Source organism: Myxine glutinosa, chromosome 2, assembly GCF_964187855.1.
Source record: "Myxine glutinosa chromosome 2, kmMyxGlut1.1, whole genome shotgun sequence".
In the NCBI taxonomy this organism is placed as follows: Eukaryota; Metazoa; Chordata; class Myxini; order Myxiniformes; family Myxinidae; genus Myxine; species Myxine glutinosa.
The window spans coordinates 78493113-78510425 of record NC_136262.1 but is presented as its reverse complement, the minus strand read 5'-3'; the positions used below and the strand labels follow the sequence as shown (position 1 = coordinate 78510425).

Genomic DNA, 17313 nt, shown 5'->3' with positions numbered 1-17313 from the left:
GACCCAGTCCCCCGTGTGTTTGTGTGACACCCTCCCCGTGTGTGTGTGTGTGACCCACTCCCCTGTGGGTTATCCACTCCCTGGTGCAGTGTGCGTGATGTGGGAGGGAGAGGATTTGAGCTCTTGAAGTCACATTTTACATGAGATGTAATCACACATTTTAAACTGTATTTCCCATGTGCACGCACATGCATTCACATGTTATCAGATGTAAATACATTGTGTAGATTACATCATTTGTGGATCTGATAAATTGCCAGTAACCATTTTGTAAAACTGAATGTGCAGCATCAAACTCAAGATGTCCAAATGTCACACACGTCCATGGCCGTGGGATTCCCACGAGTGACCCCACTAGTATACATATACTGTGGTGCAACGATGAACTGATTCGATTTCGGGTGCTATAGGTCAAAGGTCAAATGTCAGAGCCTGTAATAAGTTTTTGTTATCGCAATAACTTAAGAACGACTAAAAGGATCTAACTCAAACTTGGTCAAGTATGTATCATCATGTAAAGATAAACAAATTACATTATAGGGCCAACAGGTCAAAGGTCAGAGGTCATTTTAGGCAAAAATTATGTTACAGAGCTAACTTGTGAACTAGTGATAGGATTTTGACCAAACTTTATGTAAATATATATTATGATGCAACGATAAACTGATTCGATTTCGGGTGCAATAGGTCAAAGGTCAGAGTCTGTAATAAGTTTTTGTTAACACGATAACTTAAGAATGGCGGAAGGGATCTAAGTGAAACTTGGTAAAAGTATGCATAATTATGTAAAGATAAATTGATTAGATTATGGGGTCAAAAGGTCAAAGGTCAGAGGTTCCATTAGGTAAAAATTATGTCACTGTGGTAACTTGGGAACCAGTGATGAGATTTTGACCAAACTTGGTATAAGTATATATTTTGATGCAAAGATGACCTGATAATATTTCAGCGTCAAAGGTCAGAGGTCATGACAGGTAAAAATGTGATATTTGAGAGCAGCTAAAGGGATTTAAATCAAACTTGGTGCAAGTACGTATAATGATGTAATAATGTGGGTCGCGATGTCGAAGAGTGCTGTTCTTGTTTTTATATAAATATTAAAAGGAGGTTATTACTATGGACAAATCAATGTAATTCACAGAGTCTGAACCTGGGTTTCCAAGCATTATTAGCTGATGGGTATGAGATGGACAGATGATGGGTATCAGATGGCTAACTGTGAAAGTAATGATAACACAAAACTTTGAAGATAACCTTAATTATCAGGTAGTAGGTTTTACCAGGTGGTAGGTTGTCGACAGCAACCGCTCAGGGTGGCATCACCATCCTGACCTGGGAGCGTTAAAGTGGTGCCCGGAACCATCTTACCCTCTCCGTGTCAGAATTGCTTGTCTTACTTTATGTCTCACTAAAACTACAGCTACCGGGCTAGCTTTAATCTCTTTCTCCCAAACGAACACCATACACTTTTCATCATACACTTTTCTTCTCTTTTATTTAAGACCTGGCCTCGATGAGGGCTTATACAGGTCGTGCCTGGAGCCTCCAACATAAAAAAAGAATTAATTAAATTTCATTGGTCCTTCTTTTTCTGCTTCCATATGCAGCACATGGCTGTGAGTAGCATCATTTACAGCCACTGATGTCGTGTCCTTATAGGTAAGAACAGGAATGTGTAATTTGTTCATGGTGTCAGCGATAGCTCACCTACTCTTTGTGAAGGACACCGGGGGGGATCTTTAACATCCACTATTTCCGGCACGTGAACATGTGGATAACACGTTCCGTGACCGTATACGGGACCATTCCGTATACGGGACCATTTTTTTTTTTTTTTTTTATTTTACAAAACTACAGAAAACTAGAACGGCACTCACTAGAGAGCATACCTCCGCCTGGTTGGCCACATCACTTAATGGTGAAGAATCACTTAAAAATTGTACTAGCTGGATCCAGACCCGGATCTTCACCGAAATTGAATCTATTCTTCCTTGTCACACACACAAGCTGTCCAACAAGTTTCGTCCAAATCCATCTATAACTTTTTGAGATATCCTGCTATGTATCGTTTTTGGCCCGATCTCCCAATGGTGAAGAATCACTTAAAAAATTAAATAATCCTCATACCCGAATCCATATTCAGATCTTCACCAAAATAGAATCAAATAGTCCTTGTCAGACACCCAACCGGTCCACCAAGTTTCGTCCAAATCCATCCACAACATTTTGAGATATCCTGCAATGTATCGCTTTTGGCCCGATCTCCAAATGGTGAAGAATCATTTAAAAATTCTCGTAGCCGGATCCGAATCCGGATCTTCACCAAAATCTAATCATTTCGTCGTTGTCACATACGCTACATCTCTGCCAAATGTCGTCCGAATCCGTCCACAACTTTTTGAGATATTTTGTTCACAGGCAAACGGACAGACAAACAGACAGCGGTGAAAACATAACCTCCATCCACCATTGGTGGAGGTAATAAACCATGGTAATTTAAAAAAATCTCTTTCCATGTTTAAAATATAAAATGCTCTTAAACATCTATAAAGTTGTTGTGGATCTGGTCTTAGGAAGGAGTAAATGGGGAATAAATCAGACTAGTTATTTCATCGCGTGTGTAGCATAAGTGTGATGTAATTACTGTGATTAACAAGATAGTGTTGAGTAATGTTTAGTGAGCTCCTGTCTTTCTGCCCAAATGTCTATTAATAAGACCCTATAGTCCCCATCCCCCACACTGCAATGTCCCCGTGTAAATCTATTTGTATTTTTCCACTCCACCACAGCATGGGCCAACTGTGAGAAAGGTCACACCAGTGATCAGATAAGGGATTCCTTCACGCTTTGGGAGCACAGCTGAGGCATGAACGGAAAATCACCGGCCCCTCCTGCTAGCCAGCGAGCCCGGCAGGATGTCCGCGGTGCCCAATCAATGGGCACCACTGGGTTCAGGGCCCGCCCCGCCAGAAGTAATAAAAACTCCAAACGCGAACTGCGCTGAGTGAGTGTCTTAAAAGAGTGCGTGCGCTGGACACTGGGGTGCTTTGTGTGCTTCGCAGCTTCTGGTGCTGGCTTCCCATCCTTGGTGCTGCATCGCTCTTCAGTGGTCCCGCCTAGGACTGGTGGTGCAGTGCAGCACTCTAGGATTTATGTCACCCTCCCTGGTGCGCGATGCCTGCTTGCAGGACATTCGCAGGAAAATAATGAGTAAAATTAATATTCAAGTTCTGTAATTGTTCCGAGGGTACGTTGGATATTTATTTTTAGTTTCATTTGACACAGTCTGTTTTTTGCCGTGAGTTCTTCCTCTTCTTTCCCTCCATGTTTCTGTTATAAATTCCCTGTTAATGACTACTGTGTGGTCATCAGGGAATGGGTACTCCACAGCGTGTAAATAATTGGCATACAAGGCCATAGATGGGTAAATTGGGTTTGTGCAATTACAGCATCATCAAAAGTGAATCGCCTCTAAAGGTTTGCTCAGCCACTCTGGCAGCCTGATTCGCCATGGTCGGGTAGTGTGAAACACCAATTTGCACCCAAATTAATTGGTGGATGCAAACACCTCTCATCTCCTCCCTGTCTGGTGGTGCATCAGTCGTTGAAGACCTGTGAGTTTTATAGAATTTACTCAATTTAAGAATTGGAATACTTTTATACAATTTATTATTATTGGACTAATACTCTAATAGGCTCATGGGATGAACATTATTGTCATTTTGTGGTGGAATCATACCAGGTCCACATGCTAACATTACTGTGTATTCGTGAAGGAGTAAGGTGGTAGGGTCGAGTCTTTCTGCTATTCATTACATTTATAAGTCTATTATGTTACAAGGTTCATTCGAATGATTTTTTCGCAGCAATGTGTTTTTTCTGAACTCCTAAACAATTCAAGGAATATCATAACTTGGTAGGTGTTCAAACAAGCCCCAAGAACGAGGTGACTTTGAATGCCTGAATATCAAAAAAAAAATAACCATCACCCCAAAATCTGATGATCACCAAATTGGGGAGATGGAAAGGCCACGCCCTGAGGGTGATTCAAAGCCAGCAATACCACACATTTAAACTCCAACTGTACTTGACGAAAACGGCAGTAATAGATTTTTTAAAACATTTTATTAACTTGTGTTCTCCATATCTTATAATATCTTATTATAATGGAGCTAATGTATATGGTTATGTAGGTATGTATCTATATTTGTGACCAAAAGTCTTCTTCTTCAAATTTATATAAAACCAAAAAACACGGTCCGTGAAGCCGTGAGGCAGAAAGGTCATGTGACTATAATCTATATATCTATTAATTACGTAATAGTTCAATGTCGGTTACAACCTGTCTATTAATTACATATGTGTATTAATTACGCACTGTCGGAATATACCTTTCGACCCTTTACACTGCTGGGACCCCTTAGACATTTGAAGACCCTCAACACTACCAAGACCGATAAAGACTCAAAATACCCTTAAAGACCCTGAATGCCCTTACCCAAAAGACCCAGAGGACCCAAAATACCCAGAAGACCCAAAATACCCTGAATACCCAAAATACCCTGAATACCTAAAATATCCAAAAGACCCCGAAGACCAAGCATGCCATGTTCACACAAGGTTCAAAGTTCACTCACCGGCAGTGATGGTCGAAGGTTTGGGTAGAACGTGACTGTCTACGAACCTTCGGGCCTTGCACTGGTCCACGTCATTGGGAGTTTGCATAACCGGGAGCTGCAAGCTATCAGCTTTTTGCATGAGTTCATAAAGACCTCCAACTCTTGTCGTGTAGCAGCTCACACCGTTTTCGCAGGTACATTTCCAAGTATTTTTGGATTCTTTTAGAAGTTTTGTGAGCCATATTAGGTCACCATCCTTACCTGGAAACCTGGTGTTGGCTTAACGGGTAAGGTGGCTCACTTGAGATATTAGGGTCCTGAGCCTGAGCCCCTGTTGTGTCGTGGAATTAACACCAGGTGGGATGACTCAGTCTGTCATCCTTCTGAGGTCGGCATAATGAGTACCAGCTTACTGGTAATGGAGGCCATTGCATCAGCGCCATCAGAGAATGATGCAGCCAGCAGCTACAGATTGCATACAAACCACCATCCTCACCTGGCATGCTCAATATACGTCCGGCTGCCCCAATGCTTGGGGTTTGTGCGCATGCTCGCTGAGCATTCTGGGGCGGATTATGTCATTTTGAATGTCGCGTATTACGTTGAGACAGTCACTTGACGAAAGTAATTATTTTCTCTTTTAAAAAAACTCACCGGCTGCATAAGCAAGGTTTAAGAGATAATGTGCATTGTGCTATATTTTATGTTGGCAACTCTGATTTGATAAGGGACGGGGTCAAAAAGTTTTCCCCTCTATAAATAGTTTTCGGATCGAAAAACCATGGTATCTCGTCCAACGGAATGAGGAAACTCATGTAACACCTGGGAAAACGTATCACACTGGCTGGAAACTATAAATAGAAAAGGACTAACACCTGTGCCGAATGTTGCTGATGCCAAGTTTATATGAGATGCGCACAACCCTTGCAGGGAATTCAGAATTTGCCAGCGGTGCCAGTCCAAAAAGCAGAATGTTTTAAATACACCTTCAATGGGATCATGTTAGTACTCTTGTCGATTTCCGAGCAGATAACGGTATCAAATGTCCGGGTAAAAGCACAAAGCGCTTTATTCTCTTCGGGAGCGGGAGCATCGGGCAGAAAGAAGAGCTTGCTTCAGCTGATGTTGGGATGATTGATGAAGTCAATCTTGTTAACCCACGCCCCGCACAGCGTAGATGTATGGGGGTTTGTAATCACTGGTGTGTGTGTGTGTGTGTGTGTGTGTGTGTGTGTGTGTGTGTGTGTGTGTGTGTGTGTGTGTGTGTGTGTCCGAGGCATAACTTTTTAACCATTTGAGCTATTGTCATCAAATTTTCACCAAAGCTTTATTATGATAACATGGAGAAGATAAATTAATAATTTTGGCAAAAGGTTAAAGGTCAATGTCACCTAAAATCATCAATATTCATCCAATTGACCTGAAATTTCAATTTACCATTTAGGTTATGGCATCAAATTTTCAACAAAGCTTTATTATAAGAATATGGTTAAGGCAAATTCATAATTTGGTCAAAAGGTCAAAGGTCACCATCACATAAAATCGTCACTTTTCATCCGAATGACCAGAAATTTTAAGAATTTGCATATTGGGTCACTGAATTGGTTCACCAATCAAATGCTACAAGCTTATTGTTTTTTTTAAATCAAAAGGTCAAAGGTCAGGGTTGCATAAAATCGCCAATTTCCACAAGATTTAACTGAAATTTTAAGAATTAGCATATTGGGTAACATATAATCAGTTCACTAATCAAAAGCTAGAAGCTGTTTTTTTTAGATATAAGCTCAAAGTTCAAGGCTGCATAAAATCATCAATGTTCATTTTGTATTTCTTTTTAAACTGTTTTCATCAGATTTCGCATATGGAAGAAGAAGACGCCTGAATAGAAATGGGCGTGGCCGGGCTTTGCATTTTCAGATGCTTTCGAATTTACCCTGTTATGATCCGACTAAGAGCGTCACTGTGTCGTCGGATTTCAGAGCCAGTAGAGATGCGAACTTTATTGCTGGAAAGTGATGTGGGAAAGCAGCTACCTCCATAATCCACATTGTGAATGTTTCCCATGCAGCACAATCAAGACAGAGACAATGGAACTTTTCGGTCACTGAAGGTTTGAGGCAGTGGGCATTTTATATTATCACAAGGAAAACAAAAGTCGACCATTTCGCTGTAAAAATACGTTTTCCCATTGTATTTGTATTTTATCCTCGCTTTAAAGGTCGAATGAGTTTCCCTACTGATTGTTTACAGTGCTGGTTTCAAAACCGAGCATACATGCTGAAGTCATGGCTACCCTTGTAGCAAGAGGGTCTATGGGGTGGATGGGGTGGGTGCTTAATGGCCTAAACATTGGATCCAGTCCCGCAATGGATTTTCTACGCTGCACTTTTGACACCGAGTTTTCAGCAATTTTAAAGGCCGAAAGCTATTTACTCCTAATCTCTTTACATAAGAGCTGCCATATGCATGGTGTTTCATGTTCAACATTCAATCAGTCCACCTTTGCCCTTTCTGCTGGCGATTTTTTTTGTACATATGGTCGAGGCTCGTGGAAGAGCTAGAGCTGAATGGAATGGAAGAAAATGGAAATGGGGGAAAACACCAACACCAAAATATTAGTGGGAGAGATCAAGGACGAGATAAAAGGGGAGGCAAAGAAGGACACATGGGGGTGAACAAGCTGCACAAAAGCTGAAACGGCAAGGGAATCACAATAACATGGAAAAGGGGAGTGCTTGCGAATGGGGTCACTTGGGGTAGAATATATCATGGGTGTGGATGGGGGATGACCTGAGTTAGTGGTGAACAGCTGTCATGAAGCCCTGGAGGGAAGGATGGGACCGAACAGACTAGGAAAGTTGGTTTTGCTAAATCATTTGGCATCAGCATTTGTATTTCTGGTTTCACGCCATAAACTTTCAAATTTCAACAAACATAGAAGAAGCCTCTCATCACAAGATAAAATCTGTCTCTTCATCATAACAATGGTTTGTGGACAGTTGACCATGTGTTTTATTGTATCGTTTTATGTTTCGCCCAAAACCAACCAAGTGTGTCTTGTGGGCATTTTCACTTTTGCTTTATGCTTATTATCGTTTTGAAGTGTCCCATCTTTTGAGGCGTAATGATAAAGGTTGATGGTGGAAATGCATTCATGATTGCGTCACAGAAGAATAACGGTGAGAAGAGGGTAACCCTTAAGGTAGATTAATAATTGGTCTTGCTGGTCAATGGTTGTGTCGATCTACGTAGGTGGACAGGTAGAACAATGGATGAAATCAACAGGACATTGATCGAGGTATGCTAGGCGATTTTGGAAGCGAGGAGACGGTGACATTTCGGGCATTAACCCTTCGTCACAACAACCAAGTAACCCTTAAGAGCCTTTTCAATTTCATCCTGTCCTGGGATGCATGTGGTCTGCCTTTGATCTTGTTCGTCCACGCAGTCGTACCCACGATCCACTAGACTCAGAATGGAGGATCATGAAAGTGCCCAAAAATGTGCTCTAAAGCAATGTTTTTTTCGGTCACTAAAAATTCGGGGTACTTCTCAAAGACCCCAATTAATGCCCATTCTCCTCTCAAGTTATGCGGTGACTACAATCTTATATGAATTCCTCTTCACATACATGGAGCATCCTGCTCAGCATAAGCACCTGATGCTAATTTTCTCATGGTGTTAATCTTCGGCCCATCACATCCGTTTTGATTAAGTGATAATAAAACCTAATTCAAGAACACTATTAGGGACGCCTCTTCGTGGTGGTTGTACCACCCAACGCAAGTCGGGGGCCAAATCTTCCCCATTATTTCCTGCTGCCCAGATTCGTCAGGGCAGTGTGATCACAGTCAGTGCTGATTGGTCCCCATGAACCGATCCCTTTCCTTCTTGTCTTCTCTCGCTCTCTCTCTCTTTCTTTCAGGGGTATGGGTAGGGGTAAACTATCCTAAATGTGGAGGATCTCTGGGTCGCTCATGGGATATCAATTGGCTGTCTCCATGCCGCATGCTTTTTTTTTTGTATACAAGATCGAGGCTCGTGGAAAAGCTAACATCAATCACAAAACAAAAAAAACGGACACACAAAACATACAATAAAGGGAGCGGGAGACAAGATGGGGAGAGAGAGGGATCAATTAGCTGTCTCCATGCCGCATGCTTCTTCTTTTTTTGGCTTTTTATTTATTTGGCTTATTTTTAACTCAACTGGACTATGTCCAGCTGAGTTTTTGTCGACACCCAATGTCCGTCGTCCGTCGTCCGTCTGTCGTCTGTCTGTCTGTCTGTCGTCTGTAAACAATTCGACGTCTACGCTCTAAAAGTCACAAATATTGATCAAATTGGATGAAACCTGTTGTGCAGCATATTTAAGACATAAACTAGTTTGGGATTGCATTTGGGCGTTGCACGCCCAAAAATGGGCGCGGCAGGGTGGCCATATTGAAAAATCAATTTTTGTCAATCTGGTACTTCCTAATGTAGCTAGAAGGCTGAAACTGAAAAAAAGAAGGATTTTTCTAGTTTCCTGTATAAACATGAGATACCTTCAACGTTACTGTACCTCTTTAGCACATATAAACTATATAGTTTGTGGTTCTATTATGCATATTCTAACCATATTGATATAGACCAGTTGAGTTCAGGTTCCCTGGAATCTCTATTTTATTTGTAAGGCTTGTTGGAAACAAGCCTAACTCAAGGAAATAGAAAATCATGAAGGCTGCCTGGCCCATCACAGTGGTACCTTACAGTCAAGTGTTTCTCAGGAACTCAGTGGCTAATTGGAAGCAATCCCAGCACCAAGGCTATCCAATTTGATCAATGTTATAATAATCCACCAAGACACAAATTAATTCTGTCCAATCAATTGCTGCCACTCGGTATTTTCTTTAACAGCCCCACTATTGATAAGATTGATACACTAGCACGGAAGACTTTTATTATAACTGGCAGGCATTTTGTTTGCAATCAATACCTTTCACTACGATCCGCATTCCTCGACGTAGATATCATTTTCTCACTTCATACGTCGATCGTTTGGTGGTCCCTGGGTGGGGAAGAGTTGTTCCATGTCTGTTCATGCCCAGTTAGTGTCGTCTGGTTCTGTTTGACTTAGGGTTTGTGCCAGGTTCGTCCTAATCACATGCCCAGAGTCTGGACATTGGCCCAGGAAAGCTCCATCTTTAAAAAAAACAAAACTCCTTAGTGCCCAGGAAAGCTCCAAAGGTGAAAAACCGCAATTGTTCATGTAATGTGCACCCACAAACGTGCGGTTTTGGAATCGGTTTGACAACTTTTTGACACTTGCCGGAGCATTGGCACTTTGTGGCCTCATTAAATGAAACTATCAATCCATCTTGACTGCAGCTTGTGCTGCCTGACTCGAACATGTGTTTATGACAACTGGAACCGAGAGCTTGTGTATCTATCTATGAGATCTGGTACATATGTATTTCAATATTTTGGAACCGCATTGATTTTCCGATCAGCTTTGTCGCTGGCCGAGTTCAGACGCTTTCACCTATGGTGTTTGGACAAGGGCCCCACAACACACGTCCGCGTCACAATCTACAGGAAGCTAAGCAAACACACTTTGGATGGATCTCGTCCTCAGAGAGGCAGAGAAACCACGGGTGCTCTGTACGTTTTAAAGGCCAAGAGATCACCGTCAAAAGAGTCCTCACGGAATACCCAGGGGGTGACTCCGTCACCACGAGGCGAGGTACAGGAAGAGGCCCTCATCAGGATGGCCTAGCAATCGACACGCAAGTCCGAAAAAACTGATGGCCAACATAATGCTCCCTGGGGTTCCAGGCCAAGCCAGGCATGAATGCTTTTTCTTGACGTACTTGGCCCCAAAACCCTTTCAAAAACTAACAATGGAGATAAGAGGACAGTGTTATTGTAATACGTGGGAGACTACAAGCACTGTTTGCCTTGGATGTCTACGGATGCGGATGATTGCGTTGGAAGCTTACCCCACCACCGTGATTGTAAGGCTTCCAGTGGAGAGATGCTGCAGGGCTGCACCGTAGCGTTCACTGATGGTCTCCCTTCTGGAAACATCGGGGAATTATTTATTTTAAGGTGCTTACTGTGCATTTCTAGAATGGAGTTTCCAAAGTAATCCCACTGGCTAAGAATTGTCTCTCTTCTGACGCTTTCTAATAATGACCTTTCTCCTGGAATATTGAACCCTTTCCCTTATGACCCTAAAAGACCCTGCACATTTTTAATCGCTGTGAGGTGCCTCTTCTTTTTTCTTTTTTTTGACAACAAATATCCTCTATCTTGATTGTACTTTTTGTTCGGTTTGGAAGATGAAAACGATCTGTAAATGTATTACTTACTGTGGCTTTCCATGAAAATAAGACAAAAGGAAAGGCCCTTTGATCATTGATCATGCTTGGATCATGCTGCGGTCTTTCTCTCAAAAGGGTCTTAACGACGTTCTAGGAACCAGATACCCACATCGGTCAAGCAAATATAGGGATGTTCGATAATATCTAAACACAAGTATTTTAAAAGCACCACCAAGTGTTATCTTCAACATTTACATTGAAAAGTGATTTTTCAAACGTCGAACTAATGGAAATTCATATACTGTATATATATATATATATATATATATATATATATATATATATATATATATACAGTACAGATTGATGCGGTGGGCATGAATGGGATATAAAGCAAGAAAGTCGAGGAGTGCGGTAGTGAGACGAGAAGTGGTGGATAACATGCACAGGTTTGAGCTGGGAGGGGAGGTGGTTCCATCATTGGTAGAGGCCCCTATGAAGAGTTTGGAAAGATGGTATACAGTGGAGTTGAATGATGTGGGAAGAGTGGAGGAGGTCAGAAACAAGCTTTTGAGAGGTTTGAAGAGGATTGATTGATGTGGTTTTCCAGGTAAGTTGAAGGTATGGTGTTTGAAGTTTGGGTTGATGCCACGAGTATTGTGGCCATTGATGATGTATGATATTGCGATTGGGCATGTAGAGAGGATGGAGGTTGTGGTGAGCGGGTTTGTGAGGAGGTGGTTGGGAGTGCCACGCTGTTTGACGAACATTGCCTTTTATGGTCAGGTTGGAAAACTCCAGTTTCCCTTCACATCATTAACCGAGGAGTTTAAGGTGGTGAGTGTGCGGGAGTTCATGATGTTGCGGGATTCAAGTGATGCAGTGGTAAAGAATGTTCTCCCAGAGAAGAAGGGAAGTCGGCTGTGGAATGCAACAGCAGAGGTGGACGAGATGGAGGAGCGGTTGCAACAGGAGGACGTCCTGGGGATGGTACAGCATGGGAAGCATGGCTTGGGGTGGATGGAGCATGAGCGATGGGGAATGGCATGTGTGAAAGAGAGGAGGAAGATGGTTGAGAGGGAGGTGAGAAGAAAGGAAGAGGCGGGGAGATATGTGAAAGCAGTCGGTCAGGCACAGCAAGTTGCTTGGACTAAGTGAGAAGGTGTGCGGGTGAGGATGTTGAAGTGGCAAGAGATTTGGAGGATGGAGCCAATATTGTTGAATTTCCTGTTGCGGGCAACGTATGATGTGCTTTCGTCACCAGTAAACTTGAGATTGTGGGGGTTGTTGCAGGAGGAGAGATGTTATTTGTGTGGAGGTGTGGGAACGGTGCTGCATGCACTGAGTGCATGTACAGTAGCATTGGCAGCAGGACAATACAGGTGGCGACATGATCAGGTGCTGGCGGTGGTGGTGCAGATGGTGCAACAAGAGGTGCTGAGGTCGAGAGAGAGAAGAGTGGAGGAGACTGATGAGGGAGAGGTGTGGTTTGTCAAAGAGGGCCAAGTGGTAAGAGGTGGAAAGAGGAGGAGGTGGAAAGCAAGAGGGCTGTCAGATACTTGTGATTGGCAGGTGGTGGCAGACCTAAAGCCACAATTGGTATTCACAGAGGAGATCTGTGTGACAAGGTTGCGGCCTGACATTGTCATTTGGTCAGGTGCAACAAGACAGGTCATCTTCGGGGAATTGTCGGTACCTTGGGAAGAGAACATGGAGGAGGTGCACGAGAGGAAGAGAGGTAAGTACAGTGAGCTGGAGGCAGAGTGCCGGGAGAAGGGTTGGCGAGTTTCGTGTCAGCCATTTCAGGTGGGGTGTAGAGGGTATATTGGCAATTCCTTTTCTGCATTTCTTGCTAGTCTGGGAGTGTGTGGGACAGAAAGAAGGAGGATGTGTGACAAGTGGCCCAGGTTGCCTTGAAAGGCTCATTTTGGATATGGAGGAAGTTTATGGATGCACGTTGAATGGTGTAGGCTGATTGTGTGTGGGTTTTTTTTTGTTACTATTATTATTTCTTATTTTGTGTATATGAGTGAGTGGGTGAGGGTGTGTGTTTTTGCATGAATTAATTTTTGCATGAGTGTGTGTTTTTGTATGTTGAGTGGTGTATGGTGTCAGGGTAGGTGGTTGGTTGGTTGGTGTTGTGTGTGTGTGTGTGTGTGTATGGGTGTGTATGTGTGTGTATGAATGATCTGGTGTGTTTTGTTGGTGAGTAGTGAAGGGTATAAAGGTGGGTGTTTGAGTGTTCCACCATGTTTGTTTGGTGCTGTGGATTCTGGATGCGGAGGTGTTGTTGTTGTTGTAGTCTGCGGTCACACTGGCTGGGGGTGGGGGTATGTACGCAGCCAGGTGTAGTTGCTGCATGTGGATGTGTATGTGCCCCTGCTGGCCCACCTTTGCTGACCATATAGAGGTTGAAGGGCCGAAACGGGATGATGCTGAGGACATCGACTGAGGACCCGGTCAGTGCGGCACACTTGTGACCAGGTGTGTTTTGAACTTATATATACAGTCACGTGAAAAAGTAAGTACACCCCATGTAAAGTTTTGACTTTTTCAACATATTTCAACATACAGCTATTTGATCTTCATTTCAACAATATTGATAGATAAAGGTGATATAATATAACAAATATCAATGAAACATTTACATTTTGTAGTCCATTGTATAATTTAAATAAACATAAAGGGATTTAGAAGACAGTAGAGACTGAGATTTAAGTAGTGACACCTGAGCTTTCGAGGGGACGTAGAGAGTTTAGGTGGTTGATAAAGAAAAGGGAGTGCATAGTGTAAAGGGACGACGGGGAAGCACAAGAGTCGGGGAAATTAGGTAGATCGATGATGCTGTGTGTTTGAGGAATTGTGTAATGGTGTGTAAAAGTAGTGGTGTGAGAAAAATGGTGTGCAAGATATTTGGTGTGCAAATAAATGGTGTGTGAAAGTAAAGGTGTGGAATGCTTGGTGTGGAATGCATGGTGCGAAGGACTGAATGGGGGAAGTGGAACCCATTCGCAAAAGCCCGGGGGTGTAGTGCAAAGCCAGGTAGAGGGCATAGGTAAATTGCATGGATATTGACACCTGTCGTGCGGGTAGTAGCAAGAAGTGCTTTGAAGGGGGCATGAGACTGTGGAATGGCTGGGCGTGTGGCTTAATTAGTGAGTATGGTTATTGGGGCACTCTGCCACTGGTAGTTTGTCGGCCAGGTGAGGCCGCAGGTAGGCTCTGGGAGCCGGTTAGGTTAGTTGTGAGTGGGGCCCGAGGATCCCAGGAGAGGACCCGGGTTGCCCAATGCCAAGGTGGGCATAGAGGGGGTAAGTGCCAGGGAGGGCCTTCCCCAGTTAGGTAGTCGCAGGAGCAGGCAAGCTCGGGAGGCGGCTTCAGTGGCGGAGGTGCGCAGGTAGGTAGACCTGCTGGTGGAGCCACACAACCCAGCCCCGAAATTGTGCGAAAGCACAGATTGAAAATCCGTGGGGTGAGACCCAAATTCGGAGGGCACCACAGTGTGGGCAATGGGAATTCGGGTTCTTAGAACCACATAGTTTAAAGAGGCCGATTGGCAGGGTACGACCCCGGGTAGTTTAAAAGTGTTATGTCACTAGAGTAGTTGGGATATGAGAAATCCCTTCGCACCATCCACAGCCAGTCACCGAGGAATACGAGCTCCACACTGAGGCTCTGTAAGCCGTTTGAGAAGTGAGACGCATCACGACGTGGGTGAGACATTGTTTTGTTCCATCGCTTCCTTCCTGGAAGGGATTTGGGGACGAATTCGGCATAGAGGGGGATATGGGAGACAAGATGGAGAGACGGATTGTAAATACAAGGGGGGCTAGGGTAGTGTAGCTAACGGTGGGGGGTACGGACGGCTAGGGACGAGTTTGCTCTGCTCGCTCTACCGCATCCCTCACACCGTACCAGGCATGGTGGTGCCTGGTCACCTTGTTTTTCATGTGCCACTGTGTCCTTTCCGTCTTGCTTGTTGTGCTTCGTCTTCCCTCCCCGCCCCAGGACCATTTTGGAGGCCAAACTGTGCAGCATCCATTCTGCACCCTTGCTACACCTGTGCAGCCAAACTGTGCAGCACTTTGCTGCCAAAACCACCTTACTGCCATGTCCTTGCTACACCTGTGCAGCCGACCTGTGCAGCACTTTGCTGCCAAAACCACCTTGCTGCCGTATCTTTTACTGCACCCTTGTCACACTTATGGACCACAAGCCTTGTGGCCTCGCACCTCTGCTGTGCAGCATATTGCTGCAAAATCATCTTGCACCTTCGGACCACTTGTTGAGTGGCACTGATGCCACGCAGTTGGACCACAGGAGAGTGGCCCTGCTGGCCAATAAAAAGCATTGTTTACTATCATGTGCCAGGTATGAAGAAGATGTGGAAGATTAGATGGCGCTGATGCTTCATATGGCCTGTATGCCGGTCAGGGCCAGCCGGTTTTGTTAGCCGCACACAGAAGACGCAAGATGCAAGATGTAAGCAGCAAGTGCCACATTGAGTGTTGATTTTCTCCCCTCCAATTCTTTCTTCCTGAAGTACAGGCCCTGGGTCATAGAATTGTAAATAAAAGTTAAGTTCTGTGCATTATAAATATAAGAATGTGCCCATCGGCTATGTGTTTAGTTTGAAATTCCGGAAATACTCGGGTAGTTGTGGGTGTGAATCTGTTAGAGTAGCTGCTCAATGCAATAGGGGGGACATATCTAGTGTTAAAAATGTCGCACACATGGGTCAGAATAAATGCTAGGGGAATTACACCTATGTGTCACATTTAAATGTAAGGTTAAATTTGCATGCCAGGCTCTACTGGTCATTCCATTGTTGGGGTCGACTCGGGACAAGTCTGGTGAGAGAGGGGGGTAGTGTTGCAGTTTTGTGAATAAAGGATGACCCCCCCTCATAGGTAGTTGCACCACAACATGTAGCTTCGCTTTAGTTCAGTTATTTCTTAGTAAATGTAAGCGTAGTCTCCTTTCCTGTGTTAGTTTGCATTGAGCAGGCCAGTGAGTTTGGTGTTCTTTGGGCTGGAATGCCACGTGCTAGGCCTGGAACATGTCTCACAAGGCCGAAGAGAGGAGCTGCAAGGGAGTGGCCGGTAGGCAGCGTGCAGCCAATCGGAGGTGAAGGGGGGTGGCTCACAACGGCAGCGAGAGGAGGGGCTTGGAACATTCGGGTAAGGCTGGGGAGGGACTATATAAAACCCTGCCCCGAGCCCCCTGCATCAGAGGGAGAGAGAGAGAGAGAAAGAGAGTGACCCAGCCCCTGAGTCAGAATCAGTCAGAGTCTCCCGGTCAGAGCTTTTGTCTCAGCACGAGTGAAGTGCCTTGCTTGTTATAGCCTCTGTACACGAACTCTCCCTGTGCCCTGCGCTCTGTGCCTGTGACTAACGTGCTCGTGAGGACGATCCATTCCGGGCCACAGACGCGCGATCTCCTTGCCTGCGCTCCCAGCACATGTGCCATGAGCAAACAAGGGCCACGCCCGGCGAGCTGTCCGGGAGTGAACGGCGCCAGGACGCGTTTGGAGCGCAAACTTGTCCTTCCTCCTTTTCCCTGCGTAAGTGAGTGGGCCCTTGTCTGGGGGATAAGTTCAGACTGATTAAGCCTGCTCTGTGTCTCTTTGCCTTGTATAGTTGTAAATAAACCTGTTCTTCATTCCATTTGACCGTTCCCGTCATTTCACTATTGGCTTAGCATCATACAAATAAAACTGCTCGAATCGGGTTCAATCAAAGTAACGGCACGAGTGACGTGATACACAAACCACTTGGGCGTATTCGATTAGCATGACTTGTGCGAGGTCCAGTCCCCGTTTTTGTGGCAGCGTGGGTACCCAAGGTACGTGTGGAGTTGACCCGATACCCTTCCGCATGCTCGCTACGGGAGTGGTAACTCGGCCTCGTGGACTCGAAGACCCGAGGGTAAAAAGGGGTTTAACCCCCCCTCTGTACGTCGACGGGCTTCGAGAGATCCGCAACAATATATATATATATATATATATATATATATATATATATATATATATATATATATATATATATATATATATATATATATATATATATATATATATATATATATATATATATATATATGTATATATATATATATATATATTACGGTTTTTAGAACCTTCACTTTGTAAAATAATAAGCCTTGTAAATAATTCCCTGTAAATATCCCCATCTCCCAAAGGTCAAAGGTCGCACCCTAGTTAGGCCATATTGCAACACGTAGGACACCATAGGAACCTTCTTTAGTTATTTCATTAGTATGTGTTTCAGGTAAGGCTCTGTTTCCAACAGTTTGACTCTGCGTTGCATTAATCAAATAACCTAGGCCCCTTGTTGAATCCTATTCATTTTGCGGCTTAGCCTCCCTCCA

General features: G+C 44.1%; 1 long non-coding RNA gene across 1 annotated transcript in view; it reads left to right on the top strand.

The window, feature by feature from the left end:
- LOC137422606 (uncharacterized) overlaps positions 1-2995 on the top strand; it is a 36762-nt gene extending 33767 nt beyond the window's left edge. The window contains exon 2 of the long non-coding RNA XR_010983530.1: positions 2790-2995. This is a non-coding gene — a long non-coding RNA (uncharacterized LOC137422606). The remainder of the gene's footprint in view (positions 1-2789) is intronic.
- Positions 2996-17313: the final 14318 nt, after the last annotated feature.